Source organism: Rattus rattus, chromosome 18, assembly GCF_011064425.1.
Source record: "Rattus rattus isolate New Zealand chromosome 18, Rrattus_CSIRO_v1, whole genome shotgun sequence".
Lineage (NCBI taxonomy): Eukaryota > Metazoa > Chordata > Mammalia > Rodentia > Muridae > Rattus > Rattus rattus.
In genome coordinates this window covers 678,401-700,432 of record NC_046171.1, presented here as the reverse complement: position 1 = coordinate 700,432, position 22,032 = coordinate 678,401, and the positions used below count along the sequence as shown (strand labels likewise).

The following is a 22,032-nucleotide window of genomic DNA, read 5'->3' as shown; positions in this document are numbered from 1 at the left end:
GCTTTCCCCCAGTGTTCAAACATGTAATCACTGTATTCTAACAGTCCATCGATCTCTCACTGGGTCTAGAACCCAGGCTTTGCGTCTGAACTCAGAACACTCCGTTTCCAGCGTCTGATGCTGCCGAGGAGAGATCGGATCATCAGTTCCTTTGCAGGGAAACTTCTTCCCCTTCTTGCACAGTGACATTTTGATTTTTGATGGGGACATCACCCAGCCAACCTTCCTTTTTAGACCCTGGTGGAACAGAAACATGGAAACAGTACCTCAGTGACTGCTTCTGAAGATCCCTTCCCCCCTGTGGTCTTTCCACAGTTTCCCTGTCAGGTCACCCGGCTTCCACCTGCTCCTGCTTTCCGTCCTTTGGTAAGCTTTCTATTGTTACTGAGGTTCTCTGGTCATTGTCAGCCGTTCTGTGGTTCCTATAGTGCTGTAAAAGACCCTTTCGGACACTGTGACCATCAGGTGGGCTGAACAGCAAGGAAGTGGGAACCTTGAATCAAAAGCCTTTCAGATCACTCTCTGCTTGAAAATGCGTGACTCCCTCCACACCTCAGTCCCTTCCACGGGGGTCGTTCAAGCGCTCAGTGGAACCACTTCAGTGTTGTCAAATGACTGGGAAGAAACTGGACTAAGCCAGTTCTGTTGAACGTGTAAGACCCATGCCTTTTTCACACGTCATTTTCCATTGTGTAAGTACACGCCATAAACTGGAAAATGGCTGGGTGGTTTTGTCTCGATACAACAATGATACCTGTCGTAAGTAGGAATTCTCTGTTGCCTTAGTCAGCACAGTTCCCAGCAGACAAGATGTCACAACCTTAGGGAAATGGGAAAATTATGAACATCTGTTTTTAGGGAAATTGGAAGTCTTCCCAATGGAGAAGTCACTGAATAGTCATGGCTCAGAAGCACTGTAAAACAGCGTGTGCAGACCTACCATGGAAATGACCATGCAGAAGAGCCATGCTTCTTGTAAAGTCACTTCATAGGTTACCCTGGACTAACGTTAGTTGTGTTAAGAGAGAGGCTGTTAAGTTTCATTGTTTGGGTCACAGAGGTTGGGTTTGGGTTATGCTCCATGTACTTGGGCCTGCTCTGTCCTACAGTGCATGTCAATGCAGGTCATGAGCTTTGGTGTCTGGAACTTTTGACTTCACCCCCTCCCCGCCCTGTGTAGACTGGAGACGATACTCAGGACCTGTGCTCTAGGCAGTGCTCTGTCACTGAACTGCGCTCCTACCCTCTAAGGCAGGTTCACGTTTACTAGCTAAGCACACCTGGGCACACAGTGCACCACTTTGTGACCACTTTGACTTCCAGAAGCTCACTGGACCTGTTAATCAAGAGCATCTGTGCTTACTAGACTAAGACAGGGAGTCCTGAGGCCTCCCAGGGACTGAAGTCTGATCACGCCTTGCTCCTGCCTCCCCTCAGCTCCGTTTGTAATGACTCGATGTCTCCTCAGACAGTCCCCAGGTGCTCTGCTGCGCCTTCCAACTTTGCCCTCCTCCCCCAAGGGAGGGACACAGGGAGACGTGTGTATACTCAAGCTTCATTTTTATGATTAACAAAAGCATTCTCTTCATGGTATCAGCTTCGCTATTTCTGTTCCGTGCTTTTCTCCTTCCTTCTTCCTTCCTCTTTATCTTTCTTCTCTGAAAATTGTCAGATTTATTGTGTGATATAAAGTTATGTGAGCACCAACTTGAATTTTTAAGGTCTCTCATTCAAAAATTTTTAATTTTGAAGCACTCTCTTGAAGAACACTTGAATAGAAAGGCGACGCCAGCACACCTCCTTAATTGGTTTCTGAATGTCAAAGCCAACTTCGTGTTTCCAGTGGGCATGCATCCAGTTTTCTGTGATGTTCTATCTTTTATGTATGGCTGGATTTAAATGTTCTGGGGACTCTTGTGTTTATCTTCGTAAGAGACACTGGCTACTGATTTGTGGTCCTGGAGCTGAATTATACTGGCCTCAAGAAGACATGGTCCCTCTTAATTGCTGGAAGGGCTTATGCAAGACTTGGGGGTTGTTTTGTTTTGTTTGTTTGTTTCCATTTGTTGGTGTCTCCACACATGGCTTCTTTCTTTTTTGGTCTTCTGTAGTGTGCATTTTCTCTCCAGGACCACATTCCTTCCGAAACATCTCCCCCCAAGACGTCCTGTGGTAGCAAAATGTCCCAGCAGCATTCTGTCTGAAGCACCTTTGTCCTCACTGTGAAAAGACTGTGTGGCTACACATATTTAGAATCTCCCATCTCCATTGTCTTTGTGGCTTTTACTGCTTTGTCTTATTTCTCCATTCTTGGTTCACGTTTGTCGTTACTTGTCTATTTTCTGCCCTCTAGAATCTGATCCCAAAGAGGGATCCTGTGCTGGAGTTTTGGTCCCCAGGAAAGTGCTATTGGAAGGTGGTAGAGCCTTTAGGGTCTTATAGCTATGTCTTTAGTTCAGTGGGGAGGGACTGTAGAACACTCGTTACTTGGCCTCTCAGCTTTTTTCTGCCACCCTCTGCCATTAAAGACTGATGTAGTGCATTTGGTAGGAGCAGGGTGCAGCCCTGAAAATTCCTTTCAGAAGTAATGATAGGGCTTTCCTTGACAGTCCGCTGACCTCCAAGTTTAGCTGTCAGATACAGTGTTGCACATGTGAAATCACATTTGTTATATTGACTTAACCAAACACTTCAAAGCATAACATTACTTATGTAAACAGATCACATTCTTAGGATTTTGATAAAGAGGTTGGTAGGCCAGGATCTTTTTAGAGAAGTTGGTGGGACTTCAGGATTGGGAACCTCAGGGTGTTTGGAGGGCAAGTTGTGAATATGTAGGCAGGAAGTTGCTGTTTGTGGGGATGAAGTTGTGGCTTATGCAGGTGGAGTCAAAGTGTGTGGAGGAGGAGTTGAGGTGTGTGGAGGTGGAGTCGAGGTGTGTGGAGGTGGAGTCAAAGTGTGTGGAGGGGGAGTTGAGGTGTGTGGAGGTGGAGTCGAGGTGTGTGGAGGTGGAATTGAGGTACATGGAGGTGGAGGTGTGGTGTGTGAATGAGTTGGTGAGGAGGTGGAGTCGAGGTGTGTGGAGGTGGAGTCAAAGTGTGTGGAGGAGGAGTTGAGGCGTGTGGAGGTGGAGTCGAGGTGCGTGGAGGAGGTTATCTGTAAGTGACACGATAGGTGTAGAAGTGAAGCTGGTGGCTGTTCTTTTTCGGAGCTGGGGACCGAACCCAGGGCCTTGCGCTCACTAGGCAAGCGCTCTACCACTGAGCTAAATCCCCAACCCCAACTGGTGGCTGTTCTTATCACCATCCTTAAGTTCAGAGGTTAGCTCATCACTTAGACCTTAAATGCGTTGCTGTTTTGGTACGCATCTTCCCAGGACTGGTTTATCGGTCCTCCTGGCTGCACAGGGATTCCGGACCACCTTTCTTCTGCTCTGCTTGACTTAGAGTGGGTCTCAAATCATCTTCTTCTTCTTCATCATCATCATCATCATCATCATCATCACCACCACCACCATCATCAGCCTCATAATCATGTATATGTGTGATGGGAGGTGTATGTGTGCGCCGTGGCTTGCGTGTGGAGGTGAGAGGACAGCTATGTAGAGTCCGTTCTCTTCATTTATCTCTATCTGGGTTCCAGAGATCAAACCCAGGTCTGCCATCTCACTGGACTTTGTTCTTGCACACAATCCATTCCAAGTTCCCTTGGGAAAAGACTGAGTTGACAGATCCATTTAACAGTGTTGTGTCTGCTGGTGCATGGAGAAATAGAGCCAGGGGGGTGTATCTTTGCTTCTGTTTTTTAGTTCACAGAATCTGTGTCTCTTCATCTTTCTGTGTCATACAAGAGGGTGAACAAGCTGAAGGGAGAGATTGATAGGTGTAACCAGGGCGGCTGGGCATTCCCTAGCCTGTCTCTGAGCTGAAGTCCTGGAAAAGCCAGGGTATAATCCGTGTGAGTTGGAAAGACTGAGAATGGGAAACAGTTGTGTGAACCCTCACTCTAGGCCCAGAGAAGATATCCCAGGTCAACTAGGCAGGGAGGTAAAATGGTAAAATGATTCCTCCAGCCTCCATTTTGGTTCTGCCTACACCCTCAGTGAGTCAGGTGATGTTCAGCAATTAGGGACATTCTGCTGAGGTCCAGGTGCCAACATCTTCTGTGAAAACCCTCAAAGACTCATCCATCAGCAGGCTGTCATCTGGGGACCTGGGGCCGCTCATGCTAATGAGAAAAGTTCATTTGACTGGGCACCGTGTCCGCAAGGTGCAGCAGGAGTCTCCGTTACTCTGTGTATCTGCGGGTACTCCAGCTTGACTTCAGTCCTTAAAGGGTCCTCTTGCCTTCGTTGGTGTGTCAGCTATAACGGGGTGAGAGTACATACCTTCACTTTCATGCCATAAAAATAATTCCCTAAAAGCAAGAAAAGGCCACAGTGAAGATGATGTGGCTGGTCATTCTTTTCAATGACAAGGAAAATCAGAGCCCCAGGAGGCCATCCTTAATTACGTAGAAGATCCCCAAGGCTCACCCAGTAAGACACTTATTCCTTCCTAATACCCAGAGAAACAAAGATTGTGGGCACCTAACAATGACAGAGCCCGAGCCCCACGCCTTTTGAGTGAACTTGGGTATATCTGGCCCAGGGGTGGACAGTTCTCCCAAGAGGGTGGGCTTGAAGAGAAAGGTGCCAGCCAACTCTCTCACTGCCCACCCCCACGCTGTTCCTCAGCGTGAGGCCGGCACCCACGCTGGCGTGCTGCCTTGCTCCTTGGGCTCTGCCTCTCTGCCTCTCTGTGTATCTCTCTCCATGTCTGCCTTTCCTCTCGCTCTAGCTCCAGGAAACACAGAGCCCATTCATGGATCATTAGATTCCTCTTGAATTGATCATAAAGCAGTCAGGTTGGGGGAACCCTGTTTGTTGAGTGAGCCCTTTCAATATTTGCAACAGGCTTTTTAATTTCACATGAATCTTTAGACTGCTGAAAGCTTGAGAGAGTCTTTTCTCTTGCGTCATGAAAATATTTCCAAAAATGTTCACTAACTCATTTAAAAAGCCAGGATGAGGACTGGACCTCTATCTCAATGAAAGAACTGATGTAGCTCAACTGGTAGAGTGCTTGCCCAACATACATGAAGCTCTGTGATTGACGCCCAGTAACATGTAAACCAGGTTCAGTGCACCCATCTGTAATCTCAGGTCTCAGAACACGGAGGCAAAGGATCAGAAGTTTAAGGTCATCTGTGGCCGCATACTGGGTTTGAGGCCAGTGTGGGCCATTTAAAACCCCATCTCCAGAAAGAGAAAAGGTTTAAAACACGAAAACGTGGAAGCAGAATTGACAAAACAACAGATTGTGCACGTATTTAAAAGCGAATGGTGCTTTCATCACTGTTGAGATCCCGACCCGCTGGGGGGGGGGGAAGGTGGTTATACTTCCAGATCTGCCCCAGTCTTTGCTGACCCTTGCTTGTCCCTGCCAGGGAGCCAAGCTGTGTGGGCCATGCGGTCCCCCTTGCATTTCCCAGGAGGCTCGTGTAGGTGGGGCTTTTAAATATGGTGAGAACCCTTGTATTTCCCCAGTCTGTTCTCGGGATGCTATAAGGAAAACTTGCTCTCTCTCTACTTGCTGAGAACACGAAACATGTTTAGTCAGTAAAGCAAAGGACAAAGACTCTTCCTTTGGTCTGCTCAGTAAAATACAGACTCAAGGACAGGCCAGGTGATGCTTGGTGTCTGAGTGGCCGTGACGATGTTAGTAGAAGGATGCTGGCTTAGTTGGGTCCTTAGAACTGAGATAAATCAGATTCCTTGACTACGATACACACTTACCACCTCAACTACAACTTAGTCTGTGTCAAAGGGGGTGGGGAGGAGGGGGGGCGGTTTAAATCAAACCCAAACTGGCACGAACTCTTAGAACAAAATATCCATTCATCCTGTTTCAGAACATCCTTGAGTGGAATAATGAGGTCAACTTGCTAGTGTCGATCCACGAAGGGTTGTCATTCTTGAGTTTTACCACCTGGTGTTGTACACCAACTAGCAGGGCCTTTGTCCTGGGCTGTAACTGCTAGGCCTAAAGATGCTGTCCTCGTTGAGATGTGAATGGCTATGGACCGGGGCTCTGTGGCCTCCTACTTTAGAACAATTCATAAAACTAATGAAATTTCCCTTTCCTTTTGACCTTCTCACATCACTGATTGAAGAGCCCACTGGTTGCTTTTGCAGCCACAGTCCCAGGAGCCAGCATTGGGCTCCCTTTCCTGCTGGGTGCTGTCACTGAGTCCCTTGTCTTCTGCTGCCAGCTAGCATTCCCAGCTGCCACCTCACATCCTTCAGGCACAGTGTTTGTTGCTGACTCTGGCTGGGGATCTTCCTGAGAACATGGATGGGACCTCTCTCTCCTACACCTGCTTGGGGGCCTCTGACCTACCCTTTCTCTTATAACACTTGGACAGTCCCATGTATCTGTTTAGCTGTGGTAGCATCTGTGTGTCCCTTCACTGTCTACCTGGGTGACATCCCCTCTTCTCTGGGCCTGTGTACCTTCACTCCTGATGGCTGCCAGTTCTCAGAACCACACTGGCATTCTACACAAGGCTGTTGTTCTCTTGTGGTGGGGGTTGCTTCTTGGTCCTGGTGGTCTTACCTTTGTTGCTTATGAGCTGAGTTTGTTATGCCTGTATAGTCCTGGGATAACAGCTGTCTGGAAACAGGGGCTCTGCCAGTGAGCTTACTGTTTAACCCCACGCTCGCGCGTGATGGTGTTGGTTTCATGGCTTTGCAAGATAGAAGATGAGTATTTAGTGTTTAGCAGAGCAAAGTCCTTACTTCCAGAGTCTGATTAAATTATAGTGATAAATATCGCTTTAAGAGGAAATGTAATTGTTTCATTTAATCAATATGATTATTACTGGCACAGCAAATCTATCAAGTGCTAGAGTGATAAATTCACACTAATACAATTTGTACTGCACTGCTGTCGGCATCCGCCTTCCCTGGCATCGGCGGATGAGCTGTTGAAGTCCAGCTCGTTGAGCCTGGAGACACTTGTCAGAGAAGGGGCTTCTGAGACTCAGAACAGCCACCAGAAGTGGAGAGGGTCCCAGATCCTGGGGTGTCAGTCAGTTGTCTCTTCTTCTATCCTATGGGTTGCCTGTTCTCGCAATCACACGCATACCTGCACAGGCATGAGAGTCACAGCTCTGCTTAGTATGTGCCTGTGTGATTGACCCCCTTAGTTCCTGTCTCCCTCCTCAGCGTCTCTTCTTTCTGAGGAATATAGAGTCTCCAGCTGCCTTCGTGCCTTTTCATGTCCCTCTCCCTGACCTACGCAAGGGTTTCTCTGTTCTGTTTTGTGCTACAGGCGGTCATCTGGTGTCAGTGTCCAGTAAGTGGCCATTAACTAGTCTTATAGCAGCTGCATGTAGTGCTCTGTAAACCCATTGTTGTTGCAGACTTAGCTGCGTGGCCATGCACCTGTCACCAGCCTAACCTAGATGGACGCTGGCACTCAGTCTGCTCCACACTGCTCTTTGACGCACCCTTCCTTGCACACTGGTAGATACGCTACACTTTGAGATTCTGTCATAGCTTTTATCCTCAGTTTTCCCATGAGCTTACGATTTGACCTGCCTGAGAGGAAACTTTAGGTGGTGGTGTTAACGTGTATCTCTCATGTTTCTCCTATGTAGTTAACTTGGTAGATCAGACTTTTACACACACAGCTGTGTGCCCACAGCTTAGCCCACCTGTAGCATGTAGTTTTGACTACCGTGCTTTAAGCTCTGGGCAGACTGCTCTACCAGGTTCCCCATTCCCCAGGTTCCCTTGGATCCGCAGATGAAAGGCACACATACGTATTAGCTTATTTTTAATTTGCTTTTAACTCATTGGCCGGGCTCTTCTAAGACTCCCTCAGCTACTGTACCCTTATCTTCACTTCTAGCTCAACACCTCTAAGTCTGCCCTCAGCTTAGTCACTCGGTTACCTCCTCCTTGCTCAGCACTTTAAATCTACCTCAGCTTATTAGAGCTTCTAATCTCCCTCCTGCTACCCTAGGCCCTGTTGGGGAAGTGGTCAATGGCCCCTCACATGGGTAGCTGATGGCTCCCTTGTTCGCTCGTTGCTCTCTCTCTCTCTCTCTCTCTCTCTCTCTCTCTCTCTCTCTCTCTCTCTCTCTCTCTCTCAAGCACCATGAAATACCTTTCCTCCTCTTGCATCTCCTAGCCTGCCTACGGAAACCTGGAAGCCCTGCCTCTTCTGCCCAGCCATTGGCCAGAAGCATCTTTTGTTGATTGATCAAGGGCCAATTGGAGAACAGGACCTTCAGTGTTCTCAGGCAGATTCGTGATCAAAGCACCAGAACCACCCCCTACACCCACCCTGTTGGGTTAAATTTGCTCACCTGTTAGTCAGTGCTTGGATGTCCGTGTGCATGAGCCTGAGGAGTCTTCCCTTTCTCGTTATCTTGACAGATATTTAAATGTTCTGGAGCGATCGTCTAGGCACGGAGAGTTTGTCTAGGGTAGATTTTGTTTCCTCATGCTTTCACCTACGCAATTTAGTCAGATACTCTGTTCCTCCCGACGTCTTTGCAAGTCTGTAATATTCTTGGGATTTGTTAATTTTACTTAACTTTAAAAAGTTTTGGAGGTGAAACGCATATTTTATGTTTAGTGTTGCCATAATTTTATTCTGGCTAGTCCTTGGTGCCTGACAATGTATCTTAAAACATCTGGCACATAAAATAGCACCATGTTTATAATCATCACGACTAGGATCTTGCGCCCCAGTGCAACTGGTGCCTTGGGGGGCCACTTCCGTTTGGAGATGGCGTGTGGCTGGAGGTTTGGTTTCAGTTGTTCTCCAGGGTCGTTGGCTCAGTGTCCTGCTGCAGGAGACTTCTGAATGATATGGCTGACCATCTTTTCACTATGTGATCTCAACACATAGCTAGCTCAGACTTCTTCCCAGTGACTCACATCCCCAGAGACAATCCAGAAGAAATGTGAAATGGGTCCCACTGCCTCTTTTAGGCACAGGCCTGGTGCTAGGCAGTGCCATGCCCACGAAGTAGTTTGATGGACAGAGCAGTCACCCTGCCTGTGGGACTCACAGGGGGAGTGGGGGGCACAAAGGTCTCTTCACTCAGAGTGGTAGGAGCATGGTATTTTATTTCTTGTGGTTCTGTGATGTGTCTGGGTGTCACTGGAGTCACTGGAGAAGCATGGCAGGGCTCACCCCTGTGGTCTGCTCTCCCACCGCCCTCTGGATCTTGGTAGAGCTGGGTTGGAGCAAAGCGAGGCAGCTCTGGGAGGCCCGTGCCGGGATCTTTGCATGCCCTTCCTTCTCCCAGGCGTGGTGAGGTGATGAAGGAGCTGTTCTGGGCACTTGGCCCAGATGCCTTTGTGCTGGGCTGGATGGCTCTGCAACCCAGTCCCAAGTCTGTAAGGCATCTGTGAGGAAGCTGTTGAGTTTGGTGGCATGAGTGTAGGGCTTGGGCGGCACAGCAGGAAGGCTTGCAGGCAGACTTTCCTCATCCTGCCCCTCAGAGCACCTACAGCAGTGTCCTGCGCTTGCAAGAGTTAGGAACTGAGCTGACAACACACACTTTAATTTTGCTCCTAGCAAGTATCTACTCAGAAGATTTACCTCTGAGCATGGCTTCCCCTAGCAACTCTGTAGGGAAGGGCCCTGAGTCTGTCGTGGTGAAGAAGTACCCTTTCTGGTTCACTAGGTGACAGTTCACTGAGGAGAAATGGGCTGCTGACAGTCTCACAGCCCTCAGCTTCCAGAGGCAGAGTGGCCACCTGGGTAGAGTGAGGGCTGGGCACACGTGTTTCCATGTCTGTATTCTCACACACATGTATTTGCATGTATAATGGATGCATGCATTTTGTTTTAAAGAGAACAAATTTATCCTGAGGCCTCTTTTCTTACCCTGGTGTTCTGTTAGGGTATTCTGTTTAGCCAGCAAGATTTAAATGTGGGTGTGACGTGTACATTGACTTGTGGTGGGCAAGTGAACCAAGGCCTGAGTCGTTACCGTGCATCCCCTTGAAAAACTCATAAGAACACAATGTATAAAATGGTATAAGCTTGTATAGAGGAAGAAGCCTTTTCCAATTCAGTTGTACATGCCTGTGATCTCAGCTCGGGGAGGTGGGTGCAGACGATCTCAGGAAGGCCAGCCTACAAACAAGAATATTAGAGTTCTTTCCTGAGGAGGTGAAGAACAGCCTTTAACCTGGAGTTAAATAAGTATCAAGTAATTGAATCTTTTATTACAGAGTGAAGTGTGTCAGGCTGGACATGGAGAGCTCAAGGTGTGGCTAAAGGAAACACGCCAGCCCCGTGCATCACACGCCAGCGCCGTGCATCACGCCTGCTGTCCGTACTGCTGAGCAATGAGCTCACTTTGCTCGCCCTGAAAGAGTTTGCCTCAGATTTGAGCCAGAATAAAAACTAAACAAATTTCAAGGTAAGTAAAACCCTTTTAATATCTCATAAAAACCTGACCAAAGGTGACTTTTGTGCCAGATGTGGGGGCAGGGGCCTGAATTCCAAGCCCTCCGGAGGCTGAGGCAGGAAGATTAAGAGTTCAGTGTCAGCCTGGGATCCATAACGAAGTCCAGTCTTTAAAAAAAAAAAGTTTTATTAAATTCTTTGGCTTGCCTTTGAAATGCATTTCCCTGAAAAATTCTAGCACAGATTGTTACCCTGAGTTAGTTCATGCACATCTTCCTGTGGCCACCAATCATCTTTAGACCTCACATCCCTCTAGCCAGAGGGGCCACCTCTGACTCCATCACTGTTGATAAAGCCAGTACTTTGTGCCTGGCACTAGGCAAGGCCTCGTGAGAGCCTTTTACCACTCACCGCCATTTTCTCTGAATTTCTTTGGTGTTTAGTCTTTTTTTTTTTTTTTTGTTTTTTTTTTTGTTTTTGTTTTTTCGGAGCTGGGGACCGAACCCAGGGCCTTGCGCTTGCTAGGCAAGTGCTCTACCGCTGAGCTAAATCCCCAGCCCCTGGTGTTTAGTCTTTATGGCTGTCAGTTAGGTCAGCACTGTTCTTGTTGGGGTGCTTGAAGCCCTTAAAGCACTAGAATGGTGGTAGCTCAGTTATGGCTGTGTTCTAGGATATGAAAGTCAGACGTTTCTTCTCGGCGTGGAAGAGAGGGAGGCTGGGAGGACTGTGGCAGTCCGAGGGTGCTCTGTGCGTGTTGACCTAGCATGTTCCTGGCTTTGCTGCTTCCTCAATTACAGGCTGACACTAAGGAGCACCCCTGTGTGTCAGCTCCCCGTGTGAGCCATCCAGTGAAAATCAAGGGCTATCCTGCACTGCGGACCAGCGAGCCTTGGGTAGCAGTTAGAGTCAAGGAAGTAGGTGAAGTTTCTGAGGATGTACATGTGGGCAAATCAGAGCAGCTCCTAGACATCACTGTGTTCCAGGAACAGCAGTGGGCTCGCTTCTGACCACTGGGTTTTGAATTTGTGCCATGAAAGACCCCACCTGTGCCCACATATGTCCCAGAAAGAAACTGAGAGCTTTAAAAAAGATTCTATTCCATCTACATCTGATGCTGATCTTTTCTCCTTGTGGAACATGGACAGGCAGGAGGTGGCAAGAACAAAATCACAGTTCCCTTCATCGGTGATGTGCCGGCAGGTAGAGTTTTATTTTCACGGGTAGCCCATCTTGGAGCTCCATTAGAATGTGAAGTCAGCTTCTCTGTGACCAGGGTTTTCTGAGGGACCCTGAAGATCCCAGAACTGAGGTGAGTCTGGAGACTCAGGAGGGGTTCATGTGGCCACGTTGAGCTCTGCTAATGACCACCTGATCTTAACATGCCACAGAAGTAAAGCACTGCATCGATTCCGTCGTGTATGGGAAGCAGCTGGATGAGTTATGCATATCCTTTTGCACAGTTGTTCTTAATACAGGAAAGTCAGGCCGCAAGGAGCCCCGTGAAGCACGGCACCCGCCAGAAAGCAAAGCTCAAGGCTGGAGAGCTAAACTCTGAGCATTGTCTCCTCCTACTGGCTCTGTGAATAAATGCTAGCAGACGTGTAGAAACAGTGTATCGCTTTACCTCCGTGACGGGAGCTCATTTTGTCAACAACTTGGTGTTTTAATTTTCCTTTTTTCATCTGGTTCGAAGTAAACTAAACATGTAAGCTTTTGGCTACAATAGCTCTCTTGGTTACCACATCTACCACTTCATAACAGGCACAATTCAGGCCAGGGGACTTTGCGGCTAGTGCTGGCAGGGTGGCTGTGCTATGGGCTTGGTTCTTAAGAAAGTGTTGGCTCAGAGATTACTTTTGACAGAGGTGTCAACTACTGGGGTTCCCTGTTGAGGTGGTGCAGTCTTGCATTCTTTCCACAATGGCTGCATTGCTGAAAAGCACAGGATAAAGATACGTAAACATCACTGTGCTTGTGTCTAAAGCACCAGTAGGTCTTGGCATGGCTCATGTAGACAGCTTTTTGGTGCATGTGTTCGTCAGGGTTCTCTAGAGGAACAAGAATAGATAGAATGAACATCTGTATGTTCAAAGGGATTTCTTAGAGTGGTTTGCAGGCTATAGCCTTCCTTGTCAGACAGTGGCTATCTCCTGACAGAAAGGTCAAGCCAAGACAGAACTGGCCAATCAGAAGTTGCAGAGGCCTGGGCTCGAGGCTCTGGGGACAGAACCCTCAGCCACTGGAAGTGACACACCTCACATGGACAGTTTCAGGAGTGGGCTGGTTCCTTGCTCACCAGTGGGAAGAAACCATCACATGAGGGCACAAAGACGAATGTTGAGAGTTCCACAGGAGAGGAGTGCATTTTCCTCCAGCCTCATTAATTCACCCTCATTTACAGAAGACCGTCATGTACCACAGCAGATCAGGAGGGCTGCGGAAGACAGAATTCATTGCTGTCTGCACTGCTGCTTCACAGGGAGCTAGAATAGCTTTCTCCACAGTCCCTGTCACCCCAGAGTTTCAGAATCACTTGTTAGCCATTTTATCTGTAGCCAGGAGCCAAACCCAAGATCCACACCAGGCTTCCCGGAGGGAACTCCTTAGCCTTCCTGTGCTCATCAGCCACCTAAGCGAAACCTTGACCTGGGCCTGTTGCTCCTGGGACCCACTGTGGACTGTGAGTACCTCGGGGGCACCAGGCATAGAAAGCAGAGACAAGGGCAGGTCATCTCACCAGACTCGGCAACTAAATCAAAACAACAGCCGTCGTAGGCGGAGAAACAAAACAGGTCATCTTGGGGGACCCAGGGACATCAGACGGAAGATGAAACTGAGTAACCTGGAGCAGGTACTTGCTAATGAGAAAGATTGGGAAAGGCAGGCTCACTGCAGTCACCAGACAGTGGGAGGCTCCGGGAGAGGAAGGCAGGGGACCAGAAAGGCCTTCTGGAGCTTAGGAATTGCTGGTCACAGAGCTTGTTGGACGAGTTGGAAAGGTGACAGGTGTGCTAGTCAGACGGGAGCCAGGGGCAGCCGTGCTCTGGAGCTCCGCAGGCCCTCATGGAAGCTCTGCCCCGTGTTCTCGGGTGGTCGTTGGTTATAGAGCTAGAATGAAGGTGAGCACCACCCTAAGGATGTAACACCCACAACTCCTCACCAAACCTCATTACAGCCTGGAAGCAGGGCATTTGCTGTCCCATGGAGGCCCCTGTATATAGGGCTGGAGCCAGCGGGGCTACAGTTACCACTCCATGTTGAGAAGGCGTCAGAGCTACCTTCTCCGTCCTGTCTATAGATGACTGGTGAACAGCCATACCGCCATGGTTCCAGTGGCCTGGCTCTGCTTTCTATCATGAGATATTCCCTGGTGATACATAGACAGGCTCTGTAGTCTCTGACTGTAATCTAAGGGGGTGGGGTGGGGACAGAGATCCTCTGTTTGAAATTGTTTGTCCTGAACACTCTCTCCTTAGAGGGCCTGAGCTGAGCACACTCCCTGGATTTGGGGAAGAGACAGCGTTGCTATGTTCACATACACTGTTGGCTTTGGGTAGGTGTCGCTCTAGGGGGTCACAGTTCTGAAGAGTACTTTTTACACTCTGTGCATTTGTCCCTTTACCCAGAAAACGTGCCTGCCCTGTGGATGGGCCTATCTGCAGGGAGAGTTGGGTAGGACCACGGGGCCTACCTGGGAGCAGAGAGCCCTGGGCCAGCACGACTCCTGCTGTGCAGAGGGCTGAGACCATGGTGTGGCCTCTGATGTGGCCAGTGCTACCCAGGATTCAGTCCTTGGGACCCTTTGGCAGGTGGCAAGACTAGTCCGTGCCTAAGAGGAAGGGGGTGCAGCTGCTTAAGTCAGTGATCTAAGATTGTTTTCGTTTTAGAAGTTTTTAACTTGTCTGAGTAAATTGTTTTAAAGAACACCAAGTGTGAGGTTTCTAAGTGGTGCATTCCCAGTTTGTCTGTTAGGGCGCTTAAGTTTTCATGACTGAAAAGGGGCCTGGAGATTTGGGAGAGTCTGAACGTACTGATTGGTTCCAGTGGGGCCTTTACCACACCACCGTATGATACTGAAAAACTTTCTCCTGAGAAACAGCGGGCAGAACTTAGAATACTGCAGGCCCTAGGTATCCCCTTCACCCACCATGGCAGTTGACCCCCTTCCTGAGTCTCTGGCCTGAAGCAAACTTTATGTGGTCTTTCTGCGACTCCCTAGAGTTGTCAGGCCCACTGACCACACAGAGAAAGGACAAAGTCAAGGCCAGCCACCTTCTCTCAAGTATGTGTACCCGCTGGTGATTTTAAGCAGAGACGTGAGCCACGGGAGAAAGTTGGAAGTAGGAAGTGGAACCCAGTGCAGGAGTCTGAACAGGTAATTTAACTAGGTGTCTGTTCTGGACAGACCCATTCCCCCACCCCTCCAAAAAAAAAAAAAGCCACTGCCATCACTCTGCCACCAAGGGAGAGATACCTTCCTCTTGCCCTCTGCAGTCAACACCCGTGTCTCAGTAGGTTCCCTGGTCATTCTGGCCTCAGCATACCCTGTCTGAAGGAAATGTTCATAACATCTGACCTGCACTGACCAAGCACTGGTTATCATCAGTCCCATCCCTAGAGCAGCTCTTTGGAGTGGCCTTTTCTGGACAGCAGGTGGTGCTGTAGGATCACTCCAGAGAGAGCAGGCCAGCAGCAAGGGGAGCAAACAGACCGAGTTACACTCCCTCCTTTTTAACAGGGCAAGTATGGACTTGCTACCCCCAAGAAGGGTGCCTGTGTTGTCACCACTTACCTTTTACGGAAATTGTGGTGTTAAAGAGTAAATTAGTGCTTTCGCTGTAGTCGGACAGTTGCACGTAGACACAGAGCCTCAAGGTTGGCATGCTGGCCCGACTCTTTGCCTCAGCCAGTACAGCACCTCAGCAGCTGATGGGCCTGCATGAGCCAGGCCCTGACAGCTTGAGAGCCACCAAAACTGAGACGTACCTGCCAGTGCTGAGCAGGTCCGCACTCCCGGGTAAGCTCAGAATCTGTCCCAGGGCAGACAAAGGTTCAGGGATGTAAGGGGGTGAGCATTTGTGCGCAGACCTGGCCCACTGGAGGCGGAGAAGCGTTTGATGGAGGTACTGTACCATGGTAATGCATGGACCTGTGCAGATGGTGGATTTACACCTCCATTTTAAACAAGCATGGCATGAATCGCTATAAAGCAGTTGATAGGTGTCTGTTTCCCCTCATACAGCCACCCCAGGGCTTCCTCATTGAGGTCTGGTGACGTTTAGATGAGCTGGTACACGTGTGGCGACTGGCAGTGTGGGTGAGGACCCACAATAGCTTGTTCCCTGGGGACCTTTCTGCTATACCTTACCTCATCTAGGCCAGCCTGCGCTCATACCCCAGTGTACCTCTGCAGGTGACTTCCAACCATGGGTCCCCAGTGTAGGCTGATTCCAGACTCAGACCCTGCCTAGCCACATCCTCCTGCGGATCTGCAGCCCCCCAGATCCTCCTCCTCTGTCCCGCACTCTCCCTTATGCTCTCCATGCCACTCCTTTTGGTTCCCACACTCCTACCCAGGAAGCCCCTGGCCGTACTTCTGAGCACCGTGGGATGCTTGCTTCCTGCTTCTTTCACTGCTGTCCCCAAGTCCTGACTTGTGTTCCTGCACTAAGCCTTACCCCTGACTGTTCCCTGCCAGCCTCCAGCATTCTTAAAAGTAGGTCAGAACCAGATGAAAACTCTTGGTAACAGTCCTGCTTCAGTCCCCTCTGTTGAGTGGCTGCCACTTCCCCTAGGAAGTCCCCCATGCTGGGCCCACAGACCCCTTCTTTCACCTCTGCTTAGCTGCTGAGCCAGCTGCCCGGGAGACACTGCCCGCAGAGCATGCCTGCCTGACGCTCAAGGCCAGCTGCCTAACCAGCTTGAGGCCACTTCCTCATTGTCCTATCAGTGTGGAGAAACCGTACCCCATGCTGACCACCCAGGCATCTTTGTCCACAGGGTGTGCTGTCATTCAGTTGTCTGACGTTCCCTGAGCATCCTTCTTGTCTGTGTTTGAACATAGGTCTCATGACAGCAGCCATGTGGCTTTTGTTTCCTGATGTCTCTCAAGCACCGAGAGCATGCGGTGTGTAGCGGAAATCCAATAAATATGAGCTAGATAAGGGGATATTTTGTTGGTTTTCTTATTAAGAAATACTTGTGAAGTGTTTTAGTATTCTCTGAGGAGATGGCTTAGTGGTTACAGAGGACTCAGTTTGTTCCCGGCACCCATTGGGTGACTCACAACCATCCAGACCCAGAGCTTTGGTATCTCCCTTTGCACCAAGCACACATATGTACATAACCAAATTTAAACATTGTTTAAAATGCTATATTGAGGAATGCTACATTTTCTCACATGTGGATTTTTATGTAAATAGCCAAACTCTTAAAAGAGTAGACTACTTTGTGTGTGTATGTGGGGGGAGGCTGAGTTATTTCACTTGCATTTCCATATCATAGATCATCATGAAAGGCAGTCAGGAGGAACCCGGAGGCAGGAGCCGATGCAGCAGCCATGGAGAACTCTGCTTACTGGCTTGCTCCCCATGGATTGTGCAGCCTGCTTTCTTATCGGAACCCAGGACCGCCAGCCCAGAGGTGTCCCCCATCAATCACTAACTGAGAAAATGCCCCTTGAGTTTGCCCGCTTACATTCTCTGATGGCATTTTCTCAATTGAGGTTCCCTCCTCTCTGATAGCTGTAGCTTATGTTTAATAAAACCGGCCAGCACAACTAGTGAAAATGTGTGCCCAGGAAAGTAGGATAAGATTATGCCTTATTAGTCTTATAATAACTGCAATCCCATGGAAGAGGCTGGAGGGTTTAGCAGTTGTAGTAGAAGCCATAAAAAGCTCAAAAGAGACCAGGTGTGTTGGCACCCGCCCGTAATCCCAGCGCTTGGGAGGTGGAGGCAGGAGGATCGGGAATTCACAGCCAGCTTTGGCTGCCCAGTAAGTCATCCCGCCAGCTTGGACCGGAGGAGACCTGTCTTTTTTTTCTCCAAGAAGGCTCAAGTAGCCTTAGTGGAAGCTCGACTATCTTCTGCTACTGCAGCTAAGGGGAAATCCAAATTTGAAATTTCCATGGCAGGCCTTCAAGCCAGAAAGTGTGGAGCGGGGAAACTGCTGGTCTTATCAGCCCGAATCCTTAGGATCCAGTTAATGTGTGTGTTGGGCGATGAAACTTGATCTCTGCTACACTGGGTAAAACAATACGTAAATGATCCCGAGTAAATAAGGCCATACCTTACAGCTTTGGGAAAGGACAGTCCTAGTCCACCTCTATATAAACAAACAACACCCAAACCCCTCACTCATCCTAGGCAATAGGGCAATAACATTCAAACGTTTTGAGTTATTTTATGTGTATGGATGTTCTGCCTGTGTGTGCACGTGTGCATGCCTGGTGCCAGCATAGGACAGAACACGTTGGGTCTTCTAGAACTGGAGTTATAGATGTTTGTGGGCCACCATGTGGGTGCTGTGAATCAAACCTGAGCCCAGGAAGAACAGCCAGGCACAGAAAATACTTTTAAAAATTAATATTAACCTCTGGCCATGGTGGCACATGCCTTTATTCCCATCCCTTGGGAGACAGGTCTCTGTGAGTTGAGGCCAGTCTGATGTACATAGCAAGTTTCTGGCCAGCCAGGGCTATAAAATGAGACCCTGTTACCAAAGCAAGCAAATGCTACTGATAAGTTAATTTTTGAGAATTTCATATAATAATTACATTATTGCCCCTCCCTCCAACTCTTTGTATGTACCCTCTACCCCTGCTCTCTCAAATTCATAGCCTCTTTTCTATATTGTTATTGTCACAGACACACATGTACATGCATGCGCACGCGTACACACACACACACACACACACACATACACGTTTGCACACACAAAAACACATAATTACAACCTATAGTGCATTTGGTATTGCTGTACCATGTATGCTGTTTGGGCTGACCACTTGAGATTGGATAACTGAGTGTGGGGCTCATCCCTGGGGGAGTTTGCCCCTCCCTCTCTCAACAGTCATTAATTATGTACAGATCTTCATCTAGCGGTGGGGTCTAGTGAGATGTCCCCTGTCCACGTTGGCATGTCAGCTGATGATGTCACTGTTCAGATCTTGTAGGAAATACTTTAAAAGAGTTTCATCCCAAGTGAATATTCTAGGAACGTCCAGTTTTAGTCTTTGCTACAAGGACGTAGATTAAAAATAAAATTAGTTACTAGGAATGTCAAATGCTAAATGGTATATGGTTATTTATGACATTCCCCCAAAGGAAAATAGTAACTTGCAAAACACAGCAACTGAAGGTAAAAACGGAATCACTTTTATAGTTGGGAGAAGCTTTGAAGTATTTCTTTATTGAAGTCGTAGATTACTTATCTATTTTTGTTCGCTTTTCAACACAGGGCTTCTCTATAGCCCTGGCTGTCCTGGAACTCTCTCTGCAGACCAGGTTGGCTTCAGACTTGGAGATCTGTCTGCCTCTGCTTCTCTAACACTGGGATTAAAGGCCTGTGCCAACACTCCTGGCTTGAAGTACGTTTTAAGTTAAGCCATCGAAGCCACATCTGGCTCACTCCATAGCCGCACTCTGCAGGAGTCTGTTTTTTATTTTTACGAATCAGACTTCTGTTTTGATATTTCTCTTAACTAACTCTAAAGATAGGAGAAATTGGAAGGCAGAAGAAGAAAGCGGCACACACGGAGCTGGGGTGTGTATTCTGCTCTGTAGACCGGGATGACTCAGCGTAAGTCAGCATGTGCTAATCACACATCGTGCTTCCTGGCTGTATACCCCAGTTTCCCACAGCTCTCGTGCCATGAGCCTTGTTAACCTGCTAGAGTCAAAAGTCACACTCACTCTCAAGAAGGCCAAAGATAGACCAATGCGGGCCTGGGGAGAGGGACTGTCTCGTGAGATCCAGATGGCCACTGCGAAAAGACAAGCGCACACAGCACCATTTTACCCCCTGTTGCCTAAGTGTGGCTCCACATAACTGAGTGGGGCCCGACAGCCTTCCCAGCTTCTTTTTTTTTTTTTTTTTTTTTTTTTTTCTTTTTTTCGGGGCTGGGGACTGAACCCAGGGCCTTGCGCTTCCTAGGCAAGCGTTCTACCGCTGAGCTAAATCCCCAACCCCTCTTCCCAGCTTCTTATTGCAATAACCCAGAGTCGCTTTCCTATTTCTAAATGACTGTCTCCTCTGTGGTGGTGCCCATTCCCGTAGTTGCCTTTGACTCCATGACGGGAGCCACACCTTGTACACCTGATCTTCACTGTGGGTTTGGAGTCTGTGGCTATCCAAGCACAGGCATGTGGCACAGTCAGGACATTTGTCCACAGTGACTTGTGACAGGAAACTATAAAACCTGCCACCTACTGCCTAGGTTGGAGATGTCATGTTTTCCAAAACAAGTCATCTGCTCCCCGGGCCAAGCATCCTGGGGGCACAGTAAAAGCACAGACACAGCAGCTCAGGCACCCCTGACCTGCGGCCAGCACTCTCCAGAGCCGTGTTTCCACAGGCTCCTTAGAGCTGTGGCATAGGTCTGGATCACCCTGGTGCTGGTGTCCAGGCCTATGTGACCACCTGAGCCCTCTATGCCACCTCTGGGTGGCTCTGCTGTCTTCTTGGCAGCCCCTCTCACACATGCTGACTGCCTGACAGGAGGGCTGGGGGGTGGCAGGTTGACACGCAGCCCTCTTGGACCAACACTGAGGCATGCCAGTGTTGCTACCATTTCTGTGAAAGGGTTCCTTTGTTCCCTAGACACAGGACAACATTAAAGGTGCTTCCCCAGTCTGTCTTTAGGGTATTGATTGTATCCCTAAGGACTGTCCTCTGTTCCCAAGTGCCCACGACCCCCACAGCCTCGGGGAGCATGACACAGTGTAAAGGCATTAAGGCTGAATAAGTGCTTATAGGTATCGGGCTTGCCCCGACTGCTCTTGCCTGCTCTACCCTCATTCGGATCTGTGGAGTGTCTGCCTCCAGTCACGGATTGAAAATGTTTGGGAAAAACCGCATCTGGGCTGAGCTCATACGGGCTTTTCCTTGTCACTTCTCAACCCTATGTTGTTGGGAAATGTATTCATACAGTGCAGTATTCATATGACAGTTGTGTTGTGCTGGGTATGAAGGGTACTTGAGATGTAAAGTCTGCAGGAAGATGTGCGCACAGGTCATCCGGATACCGTGCAACTTAGGTCAGGGGCCTGAGCATCTACAGATTCTAGTATGGGGGCTGGTATGTTGGCTCAACCCCAGAAGACACTGAGGTACAATCGCCCTAGAATGATGGGTAAGAGCCTGAAAGGTGGGAGCTTCGTCAGGGGAAGAGGCCATGCTAAAGCCAGCCCCCAGGTGAGTGGGTTCCAGGCCGGGTTCTCCTGTCAGTGTCACTGGAACATGCTAAGGTGGTGTGTGTAGGACCTAGTCAGGAGAGGGGTGTGACAAGGTGGCCACCATCTTCCCGCCTGGGCTTAGGAGAGTCGTGCTAAGGCCTGTTGTTCTGGTCCCCAGCGGTCAGGGAGTGGGAACAGTGCTGGCTTCCGCCTGCAGCAGCTCTCTCTCGGGAGCTGAACTCTGCGTCCTCTGGTGTCCGACCTTCCCCAGGGAAGCTTCTCTCGCCTGCTGCCCGCCTCAGGCCTGGCCTAAGAGCCTGCATTCTGTCTTCTCTGCCAGTCAGTCTTCCATCCTGCCTTTGCCCGGCTTTACGGCTGTGACAGCCACCAGCCCTGTCTCTTCACATCGTACACGCCTGCCGCCCCATTCTCGGGATATATATATATGTGGATTCTGCATGGCTCTCAGGAAGAGTTCTAAGCATGGCTTCCGCTGGAAGAGCCCTTTCAAGTCATGCCCTGCTTGCCACCCAAGACACTGACTCACTTGCGCCACCACAGGACACTGCAGGTTCAGCCTCACCTTTCCAACGGGCTCTTGGTTCTTGGGTTTCTTAGCAGGTACTTCCGGTGTCCCCCAATCTTGAAAGTGTCCCCCGAGGCACCCCTGCCTGCTGTGCTCAGAACTTGCATCATGTAAAGCTGAGGCTTCACTATACATGTACATGAGCCAGTGTCATTTCCCAGAGCAGGGACACCTCCAGGACAGCTGTCTCCGTGGGCCTGCTGTCCGCAGCACCCATCCGTAGCATGGACCTGTCGAGGCAGGGCAGAGGCTTGAGATAAGAGTACCGTGAGGCCAACAAATCCTGCTTAGGGTTTTAAAGTACTCGAGTCAACGTACCCCAGACACGTTGGTTCTGCTCACTGACAAATGTGCATTCGGAATGCAAAGAGCTGGTGGAAAGATGGGCTTTTATGACTGAAAGTTGGCGAGATACAGAGACGTCTGAATCAGCTGCAGCCACACATGTCTGCGCATTCTGTGGAAAGCTTACTCACGTTGGAACGAATGGTGGATCAAGACGTGATGTTTTTGTTGGTAGCACTACCTAAAGGAGTGTTGGCAGCTAGGCCATAGCATATTTTTATCCATT

The 22,032-nt window shown here is 49.1% G+C and overlaps 1 protein-coding gene across 2 annotated transcripts in view; it reads left to right on the top strand.

Moving 5' to 3' along the window:
* Positions 1 to 22,032, top strand: part of Adarb1 (adenosine deaminase RNA specific B1) — a 127,444-nt gene that overhangs the window by 50,624 nt on the left and 54,788 nt on the right. For both annotated transcript variants that reach the window (XM_032889290.1, XM_032889289.1), the window contains exon 2: positions 10,301 to 10,491. The gene's annotated coding sequence lies outside the window, so the exon portion shown is untranslated. The remainder of the gene's footprint in view (positions 1 to 10,300; positions 10,492 to 22,032) is intronic.